The sequence below is a fragment of the Hordeum vulgare genome, chromosome 1H, assembly GCF_904849725.1.
Source record: "Hordeum vulgare subsp. vulgare chromosome 1H, MorexV3_pseudomolecules_assembly, whole genome shotgun sequence".
NCBI lineage: Eukaryota > Viridiplantae > Streptophyta > Magnoliopsida > Poales > Poaceae > Hordeum > Hordeum vulgare.
Window position 1 is genome coordinate 424833783 of NC_058518.1, and position 17456 is coordinate 424851238.

Genomic DNA, 17456 nt, shown 5'->3' on the forward strand with positions numbered 1-17456 from the left:
CGAAGGTCGTCCCCTATGCCTTAGTCATAGGCTCTATAGTATGCCATGTTGTGTACCGCACCTGATGTGTGGCTTGCCATGAGTCTGTTAAGGGGTACAAGAGTAATCTAGGAATGGATCACTGGGCAACAGTCTAAATTATCCTTAGTAACTTGAGGACTAAGGAAATGTTTCTCGATTATAGAGGTGATAAAAGGTTGATCGTAAAGGGTTACACCGATGGAAACTTTGACACCAATCCGGATAACTCTGAGTAGCAGACCGGATTTGTATAATGGAGCAGTCCTTTGGAATAGTTCCAAATGGAGTGTGGTAGCAGCATCTACAGTATGACATAGAGTTTTTTAAATCACACACGGATCTGAAAGATTCATACCTGTTGACTAAAATCTCTCTCACAAGCAAAAGATGATAAACCCCAGAACTCATTTGGTATGAATCACATAGTGATGCGAACTAGATTATTGACTCTCGTGCAAGTGGGAGACTGTTGGAAATATGCCCTAGAGGCAATAATAAATTAGTTATTATTATATTTCCTTGTTCATTATAATTGTTTATTATCCATGCTAGAATTGTATTGATTGGAAACTCAAATACATGTGTGGATATATAGACAACACACTGTCCCTAGTGAGCCTCTAATAACTAGCTCGTTGATCAAAGATGGTCAAGGTTTGCTGACCATAGACATGAGTTGTCATTTGATAACGGGGTCCCATCATTGGGAGAATGATGTGATGGACAAGACCCAAACTATGAACGCAGCATATGATCATGTCAGTTTATTGCTAGTGTTTTCTGCATGTCAAGTATCTATTTCTATGACCATGAGATCATGCAAATCCCAGGCACTGGAGGAATACCTTGTGTGTATCAAACGTCACAACGTAACTTGCTGACTAAAAAGGTGCTCTACACATATCTCCAAAGGTGTCTGTTGGGTTGGCGTGAATCAGGATTCGGATTTGTCACTCCGTACGACAGAAAGGTATCTGTAGGCCCACTCGGTAATACAACATCACAATGAGCTTACAAGCAATGTGACTAAGGAGGTAGTCACGGGATCTTGTAGTGCGAAACGAGTAAAGAGACTTGCTGGTAACGAGATTGAACTAGGTATGGAGATACGGACGATCGAATCTCGGGCAAGTAACATACCGATGGACAAAGGGAACAGTATACGGGATTAATTGAATCCTTGACATCATGGTTCAAGCGATAAAGATTTCGTAGAATGTGTAGGATCCAATATGGGCATCCAGGTCCCGCTATTGGTTATTGACCTTAAAGGTGTCTCGGTCATGTCTGCATAGTTCTCGAACCCGTAGGGTCTGCACACTTAACGTTCCGTTATGCTAGAGTAGTGTTGGGATATGTACGTTGCTGACCGAATGTTGTTCGGAGTCCCAGAGGAGATCCCGGACATCACGAGGAGCTCTGAAATGGTCTATAGGTAAATAATTATATATGGAAAGTCCTATTTTGGCTACCGGAAAAGTTTCGGGTTCTACCGATATTGTACTGGGAAGCTTCTAGAAGGTTCCAGAAGGTTCCAGAGGGTTCCGGAGGAGTACAGAAGGGTCCCTGCAGCCCCTAGGACGTGCATGGGAGGGGGCGTCCAAGCCTTGTTGGGCCTGCCCCCAAAGGCCCATGTGGTTGGGCAGAGAGGAAACCTCCCTAGGCCCACGCCCCCTCCTTGGAGGAGGGGCTAGGGCTACGACCCAGTGATACGTCTCAAACGTATCTGTAATTTTTGATGGTTTCACGCTGTTATCTTGTCTTCTTTGTAAGTTTTATGTACCTTTTTATATCTTTTTGGGGACTAACTTATTGATTCAGTGCCAAGTGCCAGTTCCTGTTTTTTCGTGTTTTTGACTCTTTTCAGGTCTGATTTTGGAACGGAGTCCAAAAGGAACAAAATACCCGAAATGATTTTTTCCCGAACGAAAGAAGACCAGGGAGCCTTTGGGCTAAGCCAGGTGGGCCCCAGGGAACCCACAAGCTAGCACCCCGCCACCAGGGGGAGGCGGCGGTGGGCAAGTTTGTGGCTTCCCTGGCCGCCTCCTGTCCTAGGTTTTGTGCCTATATATTCCCAAATATTCCGCAAAAAATCAGGGGAGCCTTGAAAATACTTTTCAGCCACCGCAAGCTTCCGTTTCCGCGAGGTCTCATCTGGAGACACTTCCCGGCGCCCTGCCGAGGGGACATTGGAGGTGGAGGGCTTCTTCATCATCATCATCGCCCCTCCAATGACTCATGAGTAGTTCACTTCAGACCTACGGGTCTGTAGTCAGTAGCTAGATGGCTTCTTCTCTCTCTTGGATCTTCAATACAAAGTTCTCCATGATCTTCATGGAGATCTATCCGATGTAATCTTCTTTGGCGGTGTGTTTGTCGAGATCCAATGAATTGTGGACTTGTGATCAGATTATCTATGATATATCTTTGAGTCTTTGCTGATTTCTTATATGCATGATTTGATATCCTTGTAAGTCTCTCTGTGTCTTGGGTTTTGTTTGGCCAACTAGATCTATGATTCTTGCAATAGGAGAAGTGCTTGGTTTTGGGTTCTGCCATGTGGTGACCTTTCCCAGTGACAGTAGGGGCAGCAAGGCACACATCAAGCAGTTGCCATCAAGGGTAAAAGGATGGGGTTTTTATCATTGGTTTGAGATTATCCCTCTACATCATGTCATCTTGCTTAAGGCGTTACTCTGTTCTTATGGACTTAATACACTAGATGCATGCTGGATAGCGGTCGACGTGTGGAGTAATAGTAGTAGATGCAGACAGTATCGGTCTACTTGTTTCGGACGTGATGCCTATAGAAATAATCATTGCACAGATATCGTCATGACTCTGCACAGTTCTATCAATTGCTCAACAGTAATTAGTTCACCCACCGAATACTTGCTTTCATGAGAGAAGCCACTAGTAAACACTACGGCCCCCGGGTCTATTCACATCCATCGTTTACAACTCCGCTTTTACTTTGCTTTGTTACTTTGTTGCTTTCAGTTCTCACTTGGCAAACAATATATAAGGGATTGACAACCCCTTCATAGCGTTGGGTGCAAGCTTTTGTGTTTATGCAGGATCTTGAGATACTCTTCCGCCGGATTGATACCTTGGTTCTCAAACTGAGGGAAATACTTACCACCGCTACGCTACATCACCCTTTCCGCTTCGAGGGAACACCAACGCAAGGCTCCAAGGCCATGGGGGAAATCCTTTGCATACTTGCCTAGGAAGTCCCTTAAGGCGTAGCTGCAGGTGAAGGATTCCTGGTGCCATTGCTGAGGAGTATCAAGCAACACTCCTATTTCTGGCGCCGTTGGAAGGTCTTTTGTTGCAGTAGCAGCAGAATTTCTGGCGCCGTTGCCGGGGAGGAGAAATCAAGATCTATCCAAGTAGGTCTCACAAACTCTTCTCTTGCATTTACTTTTGTTGCCAGTTGCCTCTCGTTTTCCTCTCCCCCGCTTCACATTTGCCGTTTTCATTTGCCTTTCTCCTTCGCCATTTTATTTTGCTTTTTTTGCCGTTTCCCTTTGCCGGTTTTTTTTCTTGCTTGTGTGCTTGTTTGTTTGTTGAAGACATCATGTCTGAAAACACCAAACTTTGCAACTTCTCCATCACTAATAATAATGATTTTATTAGTACTCCGATTGCTCCCGCCACTAGTGCGGAATATGAAATCAACGCAGCTTTGTTGAATCTTGTTGTGAAAGAGTAATTCTCTGGCCTTCCTAGTGAAGATGCCGCATCCCATCTCAATAACTTCATTGAGCTTTGTGATATGCAAAAGAAAAGAGATGTGGATAATGACGTGATTAAGTTGAAACTTTTTCCTTTCTCGTTGCGAGATCGCGCAAAAACTTGGTTTTCTTCTTTGCCTAAAAATAGTATCGATTCTTGGGATAGGTGGAAAGATGCCTACATATCCAAGTATTTTCCGCCGGCTAAGATCATCTCCTTACGTAACGATATCATGAATTTCAAGCAACTTGATCATGAACACGTTGCACAATCTTGGGAGAGGATGAAGCTTATGATTAGAAATTGTCCCGCTCATGGCTTGAGTTTGTGGACGATTATACAAATCTTTTACGCTGGCTTGAATTTCGCTTCTCGCAATATCTTGGACTCTGCCTCAGGTGGAACGTTCGTGGAAATCACGTTAGGAGACGCTACAAAACTCCTAGACAATATCATGACCAATTACTCTGAGTGGCACACTGAACGATCGCCTGCTAGCAAAAAGGTGCACGCTATAGAAGAGATTAACTCGCTTAGTGCTAAGATGGACGAGCTGATGAATTTGGTTGCTAGTAGAAACGCTACCGTAGATCCTAATGACATGCCACTATCTTCTTTGATTGAGAGTAGCAACGCTAGTTTGGACGTGAATATTGTTGGTAGGAACAATTTTGGCAACAACAATGCATTTAGAGGAAACTATGTTCCTAGGCCTTTCCTAGTAACTTCTCTAATAATTATGGAAATTCCTACAGAAACACTTATGGAAATCATAACAAATTACCCTCTGATCTAGGGAGTAATATCAAAGAGTTCATCAACTCTCAAAAGATTTTCAATGCGTTCATAGAAGAAAAACTACTCAAAATAGACGATTTGGCTAAGAGCGTTGATAGGATGTCTTGTGATATTATTGCTATGAAAGTTAGATGCGCTCCTCCGAAGATCAACTTTGATGAAACTTTGAAAGCTATGCGTATCTTCATGAATGAGAGCAAAGAAAGAACCTCCCAAATTCGCGCTAGACATGAATGGTTTGAAAGGGTGCGTTCTAGTGATGCAAATCACGAAGATCTTAAAGTGCTTGGTGTGTCTCCTCTTGAATCTTTGTTTTCGCGTGTCAAACCTACTTATGGAGGGGCTGGATATGAATCCACTTTGGTTGAAAAACGCCCCGATGATTCGGAGTTCACCTATCTTGATGATAAAGGTGTGGAGAGTGGAGTAGAAGAAGTCAAAATTTTGGGTAGTAATGAAACTCCCACTTTGGATTTAAAGGAATTCAATTATGATAATTTCTCCTTGTTTGAATGCATTTCTTTGATGCAATCCATTGCAAACTCTCCACATGCTTACAGCCAAAGCAAAGCCTTTACCGAGCATATCATAGATGCTATGATGAAATCTCTTGAAGAGAAGCTCGAACTAGAAGTCTTGATTCCTAGAAAACTTCATGATGAGTGGGAACCTACTATCAAAATCAAGATCAAAAACTATGAGTGCAATGCTTTGTGTGATTTGGGTGCTAGTGTTTCCGCGATTCCAAAGTCTTTATGTGATATTCTTGGTTTTCATGAGATTGAAGAGTGCTCTATTAATTTGCATCTTGCCGATTCTACTGTTAAGAAACCCATGGGAAGGATCGATGATGTTCTTATTGTTGCAAATTAGAACTATGTACCCGTGGATTTCATTGTACTTGAAATAGATTGCAATCCTTCATGTCCCATTATTCTTGGTAGACCTTTCCTAAGGACTATTGGTGCTATCATCGATATGAAGGAAGGGAATATTAGATTTCAATTTCCCTTAAATAAGGGCATGGAGCACTTTCCTAGAAAGAAAATAAGATTGCCTTATGAATCTATGATGAGGGATACCTATGGTTTGAGCACCAAAGATGACTATACGTGATTCTATCACTTTCGCCTAACTAAGGGCGTTAAACAAAAGCGCTTGTTGGGAGGCAACCCAACGAATCTATCCTTTTTCTTTCTGTTTTGTGTTTTCCACACTTTCATAATTCTGTTATGATTGTGTTTTTTGTGTTTCTTTTTGCGTTTATGCCAAGCAAAACCGTTATGATTAGTCTTGAGGATGATCGTTTGGTCATGCTGGGAAAGACAGAAACTTTCTGATCACGAAAAGAATTTTCATTTTTTTTCTTTAAGAGTTTTTGAGTTGATTATTTTTTCTGCTGATTGCTACGCAAATTCTTCAGACTTTCTTAATGTTTCAGAATTTTAGAAGTACCAGAGGTATACGAAACATACAGATTGCTACAGACTGGTTTGCTGTTAACAGATTCTGTTTTTTTTGTTGTGTTGGTTGCTTATTTTGATGAAATTATGGATAGTATCGGGGGGTATTAGCCATGGAAGATTGAAAGTACAGTAACCCAACATCAGCACAAGTAGAATTTAAGTTTGCTACAGTACCTAAGGAAGTGGTGGTTTGCTTTCTTGTATTAATGTTATCACGAGTTTCTGTTTAAGTTTCGTGTTGTGAAGTTTTCAAGTTTTGGGTGAAGTTCTTATGGAAAAAAAGATAAAGAGTGGCAAGATCTCAAGCTTGGGGATGCCCAAGGCACCCCAAGAGATTCAAGGATGTCGTAAAAGCCTAAGCTTGGGGATGCCCCGGGAAGGCATCCCCTCTCTCGTCTTCAATCCATCGGTAACGTTACTTGGGGCTGTATTTTTATTCACCACATGTTATGTGTTTTTGCTTGGAGCGTCTTGTATCGTAGGAGTCTTTTATTTTTGTTATGTCACAATCATCCTTGCTACACACCAAGAGAGACAGACATGCACACACTGCGATTTTGTCGAGCTTCACTTATATCTTTTGGTAGACAATTCAGCTCACATGTGCTTCACTTATATCTTTTGAGCTAGATACTTTTGCTCTATGTGCTTCACTTATATCTTTTAGAGCGCAGCGGTGCGTGTCTTGGTAGTTGATCTATGCTTTGAAAGTAGTCTCAAAAGGGGTAGTTATCCAAAGGGATACGAAAAGTTCCTCCTTCATGTGCATTGAATAGTTAGAGAAGTTTGATTCATCTCAATTAGTTTTGAGTTGTGGTTATGGTAATATTGAAATCATGCTAGTAAGGTGTTGTGGATCTAGAAATACTTGTGTTGAAGTTAGTGATTCCCGTAGCATGAACGTATGGTGAACCGCTATGTGATGAAATCTGAGCATGATTAGTATATTGATTGTCATCCTTTGTGTGGCGGTCGGGATCGCGCGATGGTTTATACCTACCAACCCTTCCCCTAGGAGTATGCATTGAATGCTTTGTTTCGATTACTAATAAAATTTTTGCAACAAGTATATGAGTTCTTCATGACTAATGTTGAGTCCATGGTTTAGATGCACTTTCACCTTCCACCATCACTATCTTCTTAGTGTCGTGCAACTTTCGTCGGTGCACAAAACCCACCATTAGCCTCCCTCAAAACAGCCACCATAGCTACCTACTATGGCTTTTTCAAAGTCATTCCGAGATATATTGCCATGCAACTACCACCATGATATGTGCCACCACGTCTACATTGCCATTGCATGATCGTAAGATAGCTAGCATGATGTTTCCATTGATGTCTATGCCATGCTAGATCATTGCCACTGTACACTACCGAAGGCATTCCATATAGAGTCATAATTGCTCTAAGTTTTGAGTTGAAAGTGTGATGATCATCATTATTGGAGCATTGTCCCATGTGAGGAAATAAAAGAGGCCAAAGAAGCCCATAAAAAAGAGGCCAAAGAGCCCACCAAAATTAAAAAAATGAGAGAAAGAGAGAAGGGACAATGCTACCACTTTTTCCACACTTGTGCATTTTGAGCACCATGATCTTCATGATTGAGAGTCTCTCGTTTTGTCACCATCATATAGCTAGTGGGAAATTTTCATTATATAACTTGGCTTGTATATTCCAATGATAGGCTTCCTCAAAATTGCCTTAGGTCTTCGTGAGCAAGCAAGTTGGATGCACACCCACTAGTTTTATTTAAGAGCTTTCACATACTTGTAGCTCTAGTGCATCATTTGTATGGCAATCCCTACTCATTCACATTGATATCTATTGATGAGCATCCCCACAGCTCATTGATATGCCTAGTTAATGTGACTATCTTCTCCTTTTTGTCTTGCAAACTCCACCACATTCCACACCATCTATAGTGATATAACCATGGCTCACGCTCATGTATTGCGTGAGAGTTGAAAATGTTTGAGAAAGTAAAGGTGTGAAACAATTACTTGGCCAATACCGGGGTTGTGCATGATTTAAATTCGTTGTGCAATGATGATAGAGCATAACCAGACTATATGCTTTTGTAGGGATAACTTTCTTTTGGCCTTGTTATTTTGAAAGTTCATGACTACTTTGCTAGTTTGCTTGAATTATTATTGTTTCCACGTCAATAGCAAACTATTGTTTTGAATCTAATGGATCTGAACATTCACGTCACATAAGAGGAATTACAAAGGACACCTACGCTAGGTAGCATGAAAGCATCAAAAATTCATTCTTATCACTTCCCTACTCGAGGACGAACAGGAGTTAAGCTTGGGGATGCTTGATACGTCTCAAACGTATCTATAATTTTTGATGATTTCACGCTGTTATCTTATCTTCTTTGTATGTTTTATGTACCTTTTTATATATTTTTGGGGACTAACTTATTGATTCAGTGCCAAGTGCCAGTTCCTGTTTTTCCGTGTTTTTAACTCTTTTCAGATCTGATTTTGGAACGAAGTCCAAACGGAATAAAATCCCCGAAATGATTTTTTCCCGAACGAAAGAAGACCAGGGGGCCTTTGGGCCAAGCCAGGTGGGCCCGAGGGAGCCCACAAGCTTGCACCCCGCCACCAGGGGGAGGCGGCGGTGGGCAAGCTTGTGGCTTCCCTGGCCGCCTCCTGACCTAGGTTTTGCGCCTATATATTCCCAAATATTCCGCAAAAAATCAGGGGAGCCTCGAAAATACTTTTCCGCCGCCGCAAGCTTCCGTTTCCGCGAGATCTCATCTGGAGACCCTTCCCGGCGCCCTGCCAGAGGGGACTTTGGAGGTGGAGGGCTTCTTCATCATCATCATCGCCCCTCCAATGACTCGTGAGTAGTTCACTTCAGACCTACGGGTCCGTAATCAGTAGCTAGATGGCTTCTTCTCTCTCTTGGATCTTCAATACAAAGTTCTCCATGATCTTCATGGAGATCTATCCGATGTAATCTTCTTTGGCGGTGTGTTTGTCGAGATCCGATGAATTGTGGACTTGTGATCATATTATCTATGATATATATTTGAGTCTTTGCTGATTTCTTATATGCATGATTTGATATCCTTGTAAGTCTCTCCGGGTCTTGGGTTTTGTTTGGCCAACTAGATCTATGTTTCTTGCATTGGGAGAAGTGCTTGGTTTTGGGTTCTGCCATGTGGTGACCTTTCCCAGTGACAGTAGGGGCAGCAAGGCACACATCAAGCAGTTGCCATCAAGGGTAAAAGGATGGGGTTTTTACCATTGGTTTGAGATTATCCCTCTACATCATGTCATCTTGCTTAAGGTGTTACTCTGTTCTTATGGACTTAATACACTAGATGCATGCTGGATAGCGGTCGACGTGTGTAGTACTAGTAGTAGATCCAGACAGTATCGGTCTACTTGTTTCGGACGTGATGCCTATAGAAATAATAATTGCATAGATATCGTCACGACTCTACACAGTTCTATCAATTGCTCGATAGTAATTTGTTCACCCACCGTCTACTTGCTTTCATGGGAGAAGCCACTAGTAAACACTACGGCCCCCGGGTCTATTCACATCCATCGTTTACAACTCCGCTTTTACTTTTATTTGTTACTTTGTTGCTTTCGGTTCTCACTTGGCAAACAATCTATAAGGGATTGACAACCCCTTCATAGCTTTGGGTGCAAGCTTTTGTGTTTGTGCAGGATCTTGAGATACTCTTCCGCCGGATTGATACCTAGGTTCTCAAACTGAGGGAAATACTTACCACCGCGACACTACATCTCCCTTTCCGCTTCGAGGGAACACCAACGCAAGGCTCCAAGGCCACGGGGAAAATCCTTTGCATACTTGCCTAGGAAGTCCCTTAAGGCGTAGCCGCAGCTAAATGATTCCTGGTGCCGTTGCTGAGGAGTATCAAGCAACACTCCTATTTCTGGCGCCGTTGGAAGGTATTTTGTTGCAGTAGCACCTAGCCCTCCCCCTTGCCTTCTATATATAGTGGGGGAGAGTGAGGGGGCGATCACACCAATTCCCACGCCTCGGGGGCAGCCCCACATCTCCCATAACTCCGTTTTCTCCTCAGATCGGTTCCGGCAGCGCTTGGCGAAGCCCTGCTCGCACTACTCCACCATCATCTCCATCATGCCGTCGTGCTGGTTGAGATCCCATTTACTTCTCCTTCATATCTTGCTGGATCAAGAAGGAGGATTCATCATCGAGCCGTGCGTGTGCTGAACGCGGAGGTGTCGTTCGTTTGGCGCTAGATCGGGACGGATCACGATAGGATCGCGGGACGAATTGTGATTGGATCATAAAGAAGTGCGACTACATCAATTGTGTTATATACGCTTCCGCTTAGTGATCTACAAGGGTATGTAGATGCACTCCCCCTCTCGTAGATGTTAGGATCCATAGATTGATCTTGGTGAGCGTAGATGTTTTTTTATTTGCCATGCAACATTCCCCAACAATTATTGCCTTTCACTTGCACGACCGAACGATATGAAAATAATAATAGTGCAGGAGTGTCATGGACTAAGCCGGAATCTACAACATTTCATTCAAAAGGAGAAGACAAAGTAATATTCGATATTTATTAGATCAATAACTATGCATATGAGAGCCACTCAACATTTTCATCGTGGTCTTCCCCTTGGGTATAACTCAATAAAGGGAAAATAAATTTAGAGAAACACACTAAAATATTTTTTGAGTTTTTAGTTTTTCTAGAAGAAATCAAATTAAAGAAGGGAAAACTAAAATGAGAAAAACTATTTACACGGGAAAGTTCTCAACAGGTAAAAGAAGAAAAAATAAATCATTTTGGGTTTTCTTTTAATACTACAACTAAATTAGACTAGAAAGAAAAACCGAAAAGAAGTGAGGCATATTTTTGGATTTTCTGCAACTTTTTCAAACACACAAGAAGAAGGCAAGAAAATAAATCTAACATGGTTAATACAGTGCAAGAGTGTGAAGACCGGCAACTAGAATATGTGAGCATGAATGTAAAGTCGGTGGAAACACGTACTCCCCCAAGCTTAGGATTTCGTCCTAGTTTGGTAATCACCACCCGTAGTGGCCTGGGTAATAGTCACTATGGTAAGTCATGGAAATCCTTGGTGCAGCCTCCGCGGCTTAACGGGTAGCCTCCACTACCGTGTTATATTCCTATGCCTCCCTCTCGTTGACGTAATATCTTCCTTTTCCTTGATAATCAAAGAGGGAAGGTGCATGCAAAATTATAGGCACAATAGATTTCTTATTAAACATTAGTTTGTAGTTATAACCAATAGCGATGGCCTTTATGAACTTGTGACGCTTCATGGCCTCAAAATCTAAATACCGAGTAGGAAGAATAGGGTCACTAGACCGCGGTTACATGCCACAGTTCTTAGCTAAACGGGAGGCATCAATTCCGCCATAAAAATAGCCACTCTCTGAATTGTGTTGCAATCTGTGTGCTATGATTGCTCCAAGATTATAGCATTTAATTCCAGTTAACGTAGTATGCAAGAGACTCAAGTCTGGGGCGCATAGGGTACTACAATCTTGCTTGCCCACTATGAATTTTCCATTAAAGAGTGCTACGAAACGAATTGAAGGAAAATGTATACTGTTTATTCTACCTTGAGTTACTCCCCTATATTCACCAAAGCAAAGACTAGTTAAAAATAACTTATATTCAGATGTTGGTGGTTCGTCTAGCGAACCCCAATGTGGAATTTTACATGCATCAGCTAAATCATCTAGAGACATGGTGAAGGCATTTTCATGGAGTTTAAAGGAGACTCTGAATTCTCGATGATAAAATTTAAATCCCTTAGTGAAAGTTTCGATAAGATGATAATGTTGTGTGCACTTATCTGCGATGAAGGGTGCAAGCTCAGTATTATGAATGTATTGCTCAAATTCTTCCTTAATGTTGGCACCCAACATGAAGTCATCACTTGGCCAAAGGCACGATTTGGTGTGGGCTTCTCGCACTAAACTTTCACTTGTCTCAACATAAGACTGGCATATTGGAGTCTCACTCGATGATGCCTCCGAGGACTTCCTCCTTGAAGAACTCCTCTTGAACCAGCTCATTATTCCTACATAGAAATTTCTGGAAAAAAATTGGGCCACACTATAAAGTTAACAAAACTTCACAAGGATGATAGCAACTACTCATAGGGATGCCTAGAGCCTAAAACAAGCATTCAAACTACTTGGAAATTCAAGAATTCAACATGCAAGCTCATCTACAGTGACACCTAGAGTAGTTGATTACTTCTAAGATAAGCCACTAAAACAAAAACTAATTGGAAGAGTGAGGGAGTTACATACCAAGGAGCAACCCCCTAGAGAGTTTTAGAAACGGAGTTTCGAGCAAAAAGATCGAAATCCATGGGTTTGAGAGCAAGTACACGAGGGAGAGAGAGCTACAAAGATTTTTTTTCTAGTGGAAGAGAGGAAGCGAGCTGAAGGAATAAGTGAGGGGACCCCGAGGGCCCCACTAGACACTTGGCCATGCCTCGTGGGGGGTGGCGCGCCCTGGTGCCTAGTCGGCACCTCGGACAGCCCCCTGTGATGCTTTCGGTGCCAGATATTCTCAAATATTGAGAGAAAAACGTGTGAAAATTTCAAGTTATTTGGAGAACTTTTATTCTTGGGCACTTTTCTATTGCACGAAAAAAATCAGAAAACAAGATAATCATGACATTTATTGCATTTTAAATAAAAATAACAACAAAAGTAAAATGGGTATAGAGAGTTGTGCCTACTAAATTCATCAACCTCATGCTTCTTGCAAATGATTCATTAACAAGGTTGATCAAGTCTTATTAACAACCACTTCCAATTGGCATGAATCCGAAGAATTTTCATAAAACACTAAGTTACCTCAATGAGGATGTGCATATCCTCAACAATAAGTATCTCATATTTATTTTTGACAGTAGGTAGAGATAGTTGAAAGCATCCATTGGTTATAGATTTCAGCTTCAGGTATTTTTCTTCTATTAGTGATGATGTCTTTCATGTACTTTTCATAAGGGGCCATCTTTAAAGATCAATTAAACGAGTACGCAAAAAGACTGGCCTAAGCATTTCAACAAAGCGTTCAAATTCTTCATCATATTTTTCTTAGTTGGTTTAGGTGGATAAGGCATGGGTTTTTAAACCCACGGCTCTCTTTCTTGGCCAAGCTTTCTAGCAACAAAATCTCTTTTATCATAACGTTTATTCTTAGGTTGTGGGTTATCAAGATCAACAGCGGGTTCTATCTCAACATCATTATCTGTTTCTTTATCATTCTCATGTTGAGCATCTACATGAGCATCATCATTATCACTAGGTGATTGCTCACTACCAGATTAAGTTTCAACATTAGAGATAGAGATATCATTAGCATTATCAGAAGGTTTCTCTAATTCAGGTTCACTACAAGTATGCAAGGTCCTATCATTTTTCTTTTTCTTTTTCTTCCTAGAAGGACTAGGTGCATCAGTATTAATTCTTTGTGAATCTTGTTCAATTCTTTTAGGATGACCTTCTGGATATACTGGATCTTGAGTCATCATTCCTGCTCTAGTCATTACTCTAATAACATGATCATTCATATTATTAATGATTTCATGAAGTAACTCACTTTGAGATTTAGCAACTTGTTCTAGTTGGGTTTGAACCATAGAAGCATGGTTTCCTACACCTCTTACAACATTGGTGATTCTAAATAACAAGTCACTTAACAAAGCAATCATATCAGAGTTTTGTTTCAATTGTTTCATGACATAGGAGTTGAAATGATCTTGCTTTATAATAGAATTATGAAACTAATATAAGCATTGACTAGGATGTTTATTGTAAGGAATGTCACCTTCATCAAACTTTAAAAGAGAATTTACATTCACCACCTGTGGTGGTGTGTGAAGACCATGTATTTCTTCGATAGGTGGTAATTTTTTAAAATCTTCAGCTTTAATGCCTTTTTCCTTCATACATTTTATTGCCTCTTTCATAGTTTCAAGACTAAGGAATAAGATACCCCTCTTCTTTGGAGTGGGTTTAGGCGGTGGTTCAGGAAGTGCCCATTCATCATAATTCTTCAGTATACGAGTCAATAATTCCTCAGCTTGTTCGACAGTTCGTTTCCTAAAAACACAACCAGCACAACTATCTAGGTGGTCCCTAGAACCATCGGTTATTCCATTATAAAATATATCAAGTATTTCATTTTTCTTAAGAGGATGATCGGGCAAAGCATTAAGTAATTGGACAAGCCTTCCCGAAGCTTGTGGGGACCTACTTCTTCAATTTGCACACAATATAATATTTCCTGTAAGGCAGCTTGTTTCTTATGAGCAGGAAAATATTCTTTAGAGAAGTAATAAATCATATCCTGGGGACTGCGCACACGACTAGTAGAAAGAGTAGTGTACCAAGTTTTAGCATCACCTTTTAATGAGAACAAAAATAATTTGAGAATATAGTAGTAGCGAATTTTCTCATCATGAGTAAATAGGGTGGCTATATCATTTATCTTAGTGAGATGTGCCACAACAGTTTCATTTTTATAGCCATGAAAAGGATCAGATTCATCCAAAGTAATTATCTCTGGGTCGACATAGAATTCATAATCCTTATCGATGACAAAGATAGGTGAAGTAGCAAACTTAGGATTATATTTCATTCTAGTATTCAAGGATTTGTCTTTCAATTTGCATAGTAGTTTCTTAAGATCTTCTCTATCCTCACAAGCAAGAAAGTATCTAGCTATTTCTTCATCCATAACATAACCTTCAGTTATTTTAGGCATTTCAGTTCTAGGATAGTCATGTCTAAAAGGTATTTCAATATTTCAGTTGCAAAGACTTCATCAGTTTTAGTAGTATCATCAGTTTGAGCATGCTCAATTTCTTTAGCTCTAGCAAGTTGTTCATAAAGAAATTCACCTAGTGGCAGAGTATCATCAAGCAATGTACTATCATCATAATAAGAATCATTCATAGCAGAGGTAGCATCATCAATAACTTGCGACATTTCAGGATGAATACCATGTGGTGGTGGTGTTGCAAGTCTATACAAAAGAGAGGGTGGATCAAGTGCAGAGCTAGATGGTAGTTCCTTACCTCCCTCGTATTAGAGGGAACAATCTTGGTTCTTGGATCTCTGAGATTCTTCATAGTGATCAATAAATAGATATCCCAAGTGACTCAGCAAATATAGTTATGCTCCCCGGCAACAATGCCAAAAAATGTTCTTGATAACCCACAAGCATATGGGGTTGCAATAGTTTACGAGGTTAGAGTATTCAACCCAAATTTATAGATTCGACACAAGGGGAGCCAAAGAATATTTGCATGTATTAGCAGCCGAGTTGTAAATTCAACCATACTTGGACATTTACTATCTACAACACAGTGATCAATAGCACAGTAACATGATAGTTTTGATAGCAGTGGTAACAGTAGCAGCAGTGACAGTAATAGTGATAGCAGTTTTGTAGCACTTGTAATAGCAGTAGTAACTTAGCAAGAACAATATGTGGAAAACACGTAGGCATTGGATCGGTGATATTGCTGGATAATATTCATCATGTATCAGTCAGAACATAGGGCGACAGAGAACTAACTCTCATTCATCGATATAATGTAGGCATGTATTCCATAAATAGTCATACATGAAAATGGAAAATAACTTGCATGATGATAACCCACAAGTATATGGGATCGTGATAGTTTTTGACGGTAGAGTATTCAACCCAAATTTTTAGATTAGACACAAGGGGAGCCAAATAATATTTGTAGGTATTAGCAGCTGAGTTGTCAATTCAACCACACTTGGATATCTAGTATCTGCAACTCAGTGATCAGTAGAACAGTAATATGATAGTTTTGGTAGCAGTGGTAACAATAGCAGCAGTAACGGTAACACTAATAGCAGTTTTGTAGCAGTTGTAACAGTACTAGCAACAGTAGCAACTTAGCTAGCACAACATGTAGAAAACTCATAGGCACTAGATCGGCGATATTGTTGGATAATATTCATTATATAAGAGTCACAACATAGGGCGACACAGAACTAGCTCCCGTACATCGATATAATGTAGGCATGTATTCCGTAAATAGTCATACGTGCTTATGGAAAAGAACTTGCTTGCCATCTTTTATCCTACCCTCCCGTGGCAGTGGGTTCCATAAGGAAACTAAAGGATATTAAGGCCTCCTTTTAATAGAGATCCGGAACAAAGCATTAACACATAGTGAATACATGAACTACTCATACTACGGTAATCACCGGAAAGAATCCCAATTATTGTCACTTTGGGTATGCGGATCCTAACACATAGTAGGTGCATATAACTTGCAAGAGCGGATCCAGAGCATAGATATAATGGTGAAACCATAAATGGTTCAGATCTGAAATCATGGCACTCGGGCCTTGGTGACAAGCATTAAGCATAGCAAAGTCATAGCAACATCAACCTGCGAACATAGTGGATACTAGGGATCAAGCCCTAAGAGAACTAACACGATTACATGATGAATCTCATCCAGCTCTTCACCGACCAACAAGCCTACAAAGGGATTACTCACTCCCGGTGGAGAGCATCATGGAATTGGTGATGAAGTAGTGTTGGTGATGAAGAAGACCGAAGATTCCCCTCTCCGGATCCCCAAATGGTCTCCAGATTAGGCCTCCCGATGAAGAACAAGAGGTGGCGTCGGCTTCGTATCATGAAACGGGATGAAACTTCCTCCCTGATTTTTTCTCCGAAAATAGGATTTTATAGCACTGGAATTAGGGTCAGCAGAGCCTCGTGGGCTCCACTAGACACCAGGCCACGGTAGGGGGGCTAGCGCGCCCTGGTGCCTAGTGGGCGCCTCGGGCCTCCCCTCTGGTGGGTCTTGGTTCCAGTATTCTTATTTATTCCATAAAAGATCTCCAAAAAGTTTTGTTACATTCTGAGAACTTTTATTTCTCCACAAAACAACAGCATGGTAGTTCTGCTAAAAACAGCGTCACCCCGGGTTGGTTCCATTCAAATCATGCAAATTAGAGTCCAAAACAAGAGCAAAAGTGTTAGGAAAAGTAGATATGATGGAGGCGTATCATTCTCCGATAGAAATCTTAGGGTACTCCTTGAAGTTCTTTTTGTTGGATTGAATATGAAAAATCTGAATTTGTTTGATGCATGTCAAATAATTAATCCACAAATACTTGAGGTGACATTGGAGTATTTAGGTGACATTAGGGTTGATTGATGTGTATCATAGGTGTTATTCTAGTACAAAATCGAAACAACCCATAAGATTAATCAGAAATGATAACTTTGAGGTGGTTCGTTTCCTACAATTTCTTCTTATGTTCTCTGCTAATAAGAACTTTGGAATGATTCTTTGTTACATGTTGAGGAATGATCATATGATTCTACTATGTTAGCATTGTTGAGAGATAGCA